General features: G+C 51.4%; 1 long non-coding RNA gene across 1 annotated transcript; it reads right to left on the bottom strand.

Annotated features, from left to right (window-relative positions):
- Positions 1-3,007: 3,007 nt before the first annotated feature.
- On the bottom strand, positions 3,008-4,821 carry LOC108525046 (uncharacterized). Its single transcript, XR_001884206.1, has 3 exons — positions 4,697-4,821; positions 4,457-4,537; positions 3,008-3,047 (listed from the first exon to the last, which is right to left on the bottom strand). It is a non-coding gene; the product is annotated as an uncharacterized LOC108525046 (long non-coding RNA).
- Positions 4,822-7,343: the final 2,522 nt, after the last annotated feature.

Here is a 7,343-nt window from a genome sequence, read left to right as displayed (position 1 = left end):
AAGGACACTGAAAACAACCAGCCGCTGGGCACAGTGGCTCCCGTCTGGAATCCCAGCACTGTGGGAGGCCAAAATGGGTGGATCACTCGAGCCCAGGAGTTCAAGACCAGCCTGGGCAACATAGTGAAATCCCGTCTCTTTCTAAAAATAGTAACAATATAAGAAGAAGAATAGCCAGTGACTGCAGAAGCAAGGGCTGTCTTTGGTCGGCATCTCTCTGTGCATTTCGCTCGGGACATAGTCTGCTGAACGCATGGACATGGAGTTAACTGGACCCCTTCAAATTTTCAGTCATTCTCTGCATGTGTCTGAGCGTGTGCCCCAACCCTGGAGCACCCTGGACCACACCCAGGACCACACTCAGCCAGTGTGGTCCTGACCTCACAAAGCCTTTGGGTTCAGGCCCGAGAGAAAATATGCTATCCATAATTCAGGGCTTCTAAATTTGCTGCCAGCTGAGATTTCTGAAATTCCCGCCACGTGAGGGCTTCATCCTGAGCGCTGTGGAGTGCCCTGGGTGGAGATGTGCGGTGTGCCCCATTTTACAGAGAAGGATCAAGAGAATCACGAATATCTTCCGAGGTCACATAGCATACAGCAGGGCGTGTCCTTCCACCCAGGGCTTTCACCTCTCTAGAGTTTTCTAGAAAACTCTTAATTATTACAGGGTTTCCAAGGCAGGACTGAAAATAAACCTAGGGCTGCTCATTTTTACTATTTCACAAATGGCATTGTTTTATTTCTCACTTTTCAGCTTTAATATTTCCCAAAGAACTGGGGGACACTTTCTGGTGGCAAAAACGATGCTCATTTACATCACCAAGCCTGTCAGTCTATGCAGGTTTCGTCCCACGCGGACCATCTACCACGGCAGGTCATCTCAACAAACAGCAATACTTAGGAGCATTCAGCTTATCTGGTTTTGCCAAACTGATTTTCTTTTTTATAAAATGTTAGAGAGGGAGGGATAAATCACAAAGAAGGCCATACCATGGCCACTTCCATCCATCTGCTCACACCCCTCCCCCTGCCTGCCTGGTCCTTCCTGCCAGCAGCATCCAAAAGTGTCCCAGGCAAAGCCCCTGTGGCTCTTTCCTGTCCCTCTGAACCCAGAGGTGGACAGGAAAATCTCTGTACGCCTCTGGGCCTGAGCTTACCAGAGTGAACTTTTCCTCCCTCTCACCCACAACCCATTCAATAGATGCTCTGAGCACCCACGGGAAACATTCGATGCCAACTCGACTGCACTTCTCCCAGCAGGGCCCTTGGCTGTGGGGGAGGCAAAGGTATCCAAGATCTCTGGTGGTCCTGGGACAGCTTGTGCAGGCTGAATGGGATGAATCCACAACAGAACTATATCCTCCCCCAAGCTACAGGGCTAAAAGGAATAGACAAGCCAACTGTTTATCTACACAGAACTCCACTGAATTATTAACTTCGTAAGACGTTCTCTAGCTCATCTCCATGTTTTCAGGTTATACATGTTAACAGACTGAATTATGCTGTCATGACTTTCCTTCTTCACATCAGTGAAGCAAAAAGAAACACACAGAAAAAGATATGAGAGGTGGCTGCGAGTCTCTTTTAAAATACTAAAAACACAAAACAAATGTGCAATGAGGAAAAGAAACAGTACCACCAAACAGTAAGCAAAGGCTACTGCTTACTCTTTCGACATATATTTTCCGTTCTCACCTTTGCCTTTGATCAAAGAATTCTTCGTAGTATTTATTGAAGCTTGAGATGAACCTTCACTTATAGGAAAAGGAGACACTGCCTCTGAACATCAGGAAGCATGGAAAGGCTGCTGAACCACCTCCGATTCTCCCTGTTTGTTGTTCTAGTTAACACGGAAGGGAGACGGGCATGTAAATATTGTGAGACAGTCTTGTTAAATATTCACACACAGCATTTACATGCATGTGATGTATAGGATGAATTCTCTACGTGGGTATCCTTGATAACTCTAGTATTGCCCTTTCAGGAAACCTCTTAGTAATTAATTTCTTCCACAAGTACTTGGTGCACATGGCTCTGGGCAGACCTTAGGAGGCTTGACACGAATAGACCGTCACCCAGAGAGGTCACTCCACAGACACAGGGTTTTGTCTTACTCACTGTGGACTCTTCAGAATCTAGACCAATGTCACCTGGTAGAGATGTTATATAACTTTGCATTATCCAACACAGTATCTACTAGTCCCAGGAGAGTATTGAATACTTGAAATGTGGCCGGTGTGAGTGAGGAACTGAGGTTTTTTTTTTTTTTTCCTGTCACCCAGGCTGGAGTGCTGTGGCCGGATCTCAGCTCACTGCAAGCTCCGCCTCCCAGGTTCACGCCATTCTCCTGCCTCAGCCTCCCGGGTAGCTGGGACTACAGACGCCGCCACCTCGCCCGGCTAGTTTTTTGTATTTTTTAGTAGAGACGGGGTTTCACCGTGTTAGCCAGGATGGTCTCGATCTCCTGACCTTGTGATCCGCCCGTCTCGGCCTCCCAAAGTGCTGGGATCACAGGCTTGAGCCACCGCGCCCGGCTGAGTTTTTTAACTTCATTTTGCTTTCACTGAATTTCAGTACCCAACCGTGGCTGGTGGACAACACAGACATGCCTGATACAAGCAGAAATTCAACAAGTATTTGTTGTTAAAAGAGTGAGCAGCCTCTGCCCTATGAAGCTTGTGATATGGGGAGAGATAGATATTGGTCAAATAACGACAAAATAAATCTGTAATTACAAATTATAACTTGGCTATTGAAAAGTGCATGATGGCCAAATGCGTTGTCTCATGTCTGTAATCCCAGCACTTTGGGAGGCTGAGGCAGGAGGATCACTTGAGTGTAGGAGTATGAGACCAGCCTGAGCAATATAGGGAGATCCCATCTCTACAAATTAAAATTAAAAATTAGCCAGCATGATGGTGCTTACCTGTGGGTCCAGCTACTCAGGACGCCGAGATAGGAGAATCGCTAGAGCCCGGGAATTCAAGGCTGCAGTGAGCTATGATCGCACCACTGCACTCCAGCCTGGGTGACACAGCAAGACTCCACTGAAAGAAAAGAGAAGAAAAAAGAGCACATGGTTTCATGAAGGAATATATGCAAGTACCTTGGGCCTCACAGAGACTGTCTCCGAGGAAATGGTGTTGAGGCCAAAACCAAAACAACTGTGAGCTGAACACAGAACCAGAGAATAGGAAAGGTAAAGAGAGAGAAAGGAGGGGAAGTCAGCAAGAGAAGTAGAGACAGAGAAACAGAAATGGAGAAAGAGGAGAGAGAAGAAAGGGGACAGAGAGACAAAGAGAGAAGGGGGACAGACAGAGGGAGAGAGGCAGAGAGGGAAGGAGAAAGAAATGGAGACAGAAAAACAGAGTGATGGAAACCAACAGACAGGAGAGAAAGAAAGAGAGAGAGAGAAGTAGGGAGGGAGAGGAAGATGGGAAGCAGCAGAGAATTCCTCCTGGCAGAAGACGTTGCACAGGGCAGTGGGAGGAAGCATGGGCAGGAGGAGGGAGCACGCAGCAGTGGGAGGGAGCACAGAACAGCAGGAGGGAACACAAAGTGGTGGGAGGGAGCACAGGACGGTGGGAGGGAGCACAGAGTGGTGGGAGGGAGCACAGGACGGTGGGAAGGAGCACAGAGTGGTGGGAGGGAGCACAGGGCAGTGGGAGGGAGCACGAGGCTGTGGGAGGCAGCACAGGGCGGTGAGAGGGAGCACACGGCGGTGGGAGAGAGCACGGAGTTGTGGGAGGGAGCACGGTACAGAGGGAAGGAGCATAGGGCTTCAGAGAACAGCGTGTATTTGTGCGAATCTCACAACATGAGGTTGGAGGGGAAGGGGTGGCCAGCTCCGGAGAACCATCCAGGTCCTTTTGGGATTTCCCTCTTTACCCTCAGAACAATGAGAGCCTGCTAGAAGGTGGTGAGCAAAGAAAAGGCCCACAAAGTTTGCGATTTTGAAAAATCACCCATCTACAATACAGAAAACCAACCAGAAGAGTGGACTGAGGGGAGAGATAGGCGGCTACTGCAGGTGTCCAGGCTACAGATGGTAACAGGCGCCTCCAGGAGGGGAAAGATGGACGCTGCCATCACACCTGAAAAAAGGCGAGGGCATGTCTGAGACTGGATTGTTTCCAAACCACCCTCAGAAGCCCGGATGGATGTTGTGCTGGGAACGCCCTGTTCATCCAAGTTTCCACCTACACAATAAAAGCCCATCACAGGCCGGGCACACACTGTGTCAGTCATTCATTCACTCACATCAAGGGAGTCATTGCCCTCCAGAGGCCAGGCACGGCCACGGCCAGTGGAGGCTGAGCCAGGTGGACCCTCAACCTCCCTGCCTGCATATGTGCACCTGTGAGTTCTCTAAACCAGAGCTGGCAGGCTTAGGAAAGCCTCAGGAAATTATCAGCTCTCAGGGTCGCAGCATCTTCCCATCTATCGACTTACTTACCTTTAAAATGGGTCACAGATATCATTTTGGCTTCAGAGAGACGCTGCGCAGCCATGGCAGCCCCACCATGAGTGGCCATTCCTGTCAAATAAAGCAACATGAACAGCCTGGGTTTATATCCATCTTTCCCTTCCAAACGAGGCAAGTCAGGAATTATGAGAAAGTTATAAGGCACTTGGTTAGAATTCATTCACTAAGTAAATAAATTTAATGAAGCAAATATGTAACAAGTAAACTTACTGAAGCAGACATAACGAAGTGCAGGGCAAGACGGAAAGTCTCCTCCGGTACTTGCTGTTCCTGAACTCACAAGCTTGATGGCTGGGTTTGGCTGCAGAGCGGACAGACCGGTCTGCACCACCAATACAGTCTGCACCACCAATACACGCCCACGGACGGCAAGCGCGCGGGCTCACACACGGACGGCAAGCGCGCGGGCTCACGGACGGACGGCAAGCGCGCGGGCTCACGGACGGACGGCAAGCGCGCGGGCTCACACACGGACGGCAAGCGCGCGGGCTCACACAAGGACGGCAAGCGCGCGGGCTCACGGACGGACGGCAAGCGCACGGGTTCACGGACGACGGCAAGCGGACGGGCTCACACAAGGACAGCAAGCGCACGGGCTCACGGACGACGGCAAGCAGACGGGCTCACACACGGACGGCAAGCGCACGGGCTCACAGACGTACGGCAAACGCACAAGCTGACAGCAAGCGCACGGGCTCACGGACGGCAAGCACAAGGGCTGACAGACAGCAAGCGCACGGGCTCCGAGACAGTGGAAGGTTTTATTGTGCTATGTTGCTCTGATATGATACAGAGAGTGGAAATAAATATTGGTCATAACTGCCTCCAGAATCCCGCCAGTCATGGGGTAAAGAAGGTAGAAGGGAGGGATTGATCACATTTGCCCTCAAAGGCAAGCTCACGTCAAGAGGTTCCACCACCACCCCCATTCCGCAGATCCATCCTCTCGGCCTCGAATCGTTTGAAAAATGCAAGCAGTGGCCCCGACCTTAGTGATCAGACAATGAGGACTGAGGCCAGGACTCGTGCAGGCCCCTGGGCAAGCCCAGCAGTGGCCACATCAAGCTGCAGTGGCATCCAGGGGTGTCTGCTGCAGGCTGGAGCGAAACAGAGGCTCAAGGCTCTAGAAAGGCGTCAGCACCTGGGGCTGTGGACAGAGCCACGTGGAGCCCTCTCTGAGGACAGCCCACTGCTGGGAAAGAGCTCCACAGTGATTCTTAGGGAATAAATCACTCACCCCCTTCCGAAGAAGACACTGATGCAGGTTAAGTTCCCGCATTGAAAGCCTTGGCTGGGTGGAGAAGATGCTATTCACTGTGGATGGTACAGACGGCAGGGGGCAAGGGGCCAGACAGGAAGGTCCTTCTAGAGGTGAGAGACTTTTACAGGAAGAGGTAAGACCTGCCAGGAATGGAAGGAGACTGGAAAGAGAAGGCCAGAAACATCTAGAAAGATCCAGAAAGATGACGACTCTTGCAAGAGCGTTGCTGGCAACCACTTCCAGTCTCTCATGGAGCTGAAGATGAAGAAAGCCTTCGGCCACCAGAAAGCAACCAGCTGCAGGGACGGCAGCTCCACCAGCTCCAGGGCCTGGTCATGGGAGGCTGTGGGGGTGGCCTGAGAGCTGTGAGGAAGCTGGAGAAACCCGTGCAGGGGCTGTCACAGCCGATCGGCGCAGCAGGGTCTCATATCAGCAAAATGAGATGCAGAAGCCAGCGGGAGGAACGAGGACAGTCAGAGGAGGCAGCCCCGACCTGCAGGTGCAGGACCACCATGGCTGAGGGTGGGAGGACAGGGTCGTCCGGAGGAAGACCCCCACCCCGTCATGAGGCAACCGCTTCTCTCCAGCCAAGGCATGAGCTGTGCTTATGAGCATGCAGACCATGAGCAAAACAGAAACAGTGACAGCCACACACACACACACACACACGAGAAATGACGAAGCCATGACAGCTCCCTCAGCAGCATGGCTCAGGGCCTCCCAGCTGCCAATCTTTAATTTAAAAATACATATATCTAGCATTGTTTTAGAGCTATTATTGGTAAAATATCAGGAGACACGCTCCTCTTGCCACCCTAATTTAAATAATAGTTATTTTTCTGAGCCAGTGAGTGACCCTGTGGTTCTCAACCCAGGATAATGGACAGGGTGATGCTGTCCTGGGGACACTGGCAATGTCTGGAACCATTTGGGTTGTCAATGATTCCTGGATGCTACTGGCATCGCATGGGTGGAGGCCAGAGAAGCTGCTGGGGACCCTCCAATGCCTGGGACAGACCCTCAGGGACAATCAGCTCCAGGAGCTGACAGTGCTGAGGTGGAGAAACCCCAGTAACAGAATCCAACGCCAAGAGACCAAGAGAACTTAGAAGGGTCTTACAACAAGGTGGCTTCCATTACTGTGTTCCCCCAGATAAAATCATATATTGATCAGCCTTAAAGAGACAGGTGTCTCTGTTCCTCTTGTGAGCTTTCTTCACCCCAGAGCCTGCTGGGGGCTCAGCCCCTCTGCCCATAAGGAGGATGGAGAGAGATTGGTGCTGCAGTCACACCTGGCCACTGCTCTTCCCCACCCCAGAGACCTGTCTCCTCCTGTGTTTCCGTGGTGACTGTCAGGAATGACCCCTGATTACAATGATGAGTTCATCCTGACTCATTTGAGGCCCAGCCGAGGGGGCTCCTCTCTGCATCACAATGCGGTGCGTGTATGAAATCCCACCCTGATCTGGATGCAAGCCTGCAGGGTCTCTCACTGTCCTCCCCAGCTCCAGACCTGGGGCCCCACTTTCTCCAATAGAGACAGGTCATCACACCCTGTAAGACCAGATGTTTATGAAGACCCTCACACAGGGAGGG

The sequence above is a fragment of the Rhinopithecus bieti genome, unplaced genomic scaffold (genome assembly GCF_001698545.2).
Source record: "Rhinopithecus bieti isolate Rb0 unplaced genomic scaffold, ASM169854v2 scaffold_84002, whole genome shotgun sequence".
NCBI classification, from domain to species: domain Eukaryota; kingdom Metazoa; phylum Chordata; class Mammalia; order Primates; family Cercopithecidae; genus Rhinopithecus; species Rhinopithecus bieti.
This window is presented reverse-complemented; position numbering and strand designations above follow the sequence as displayed.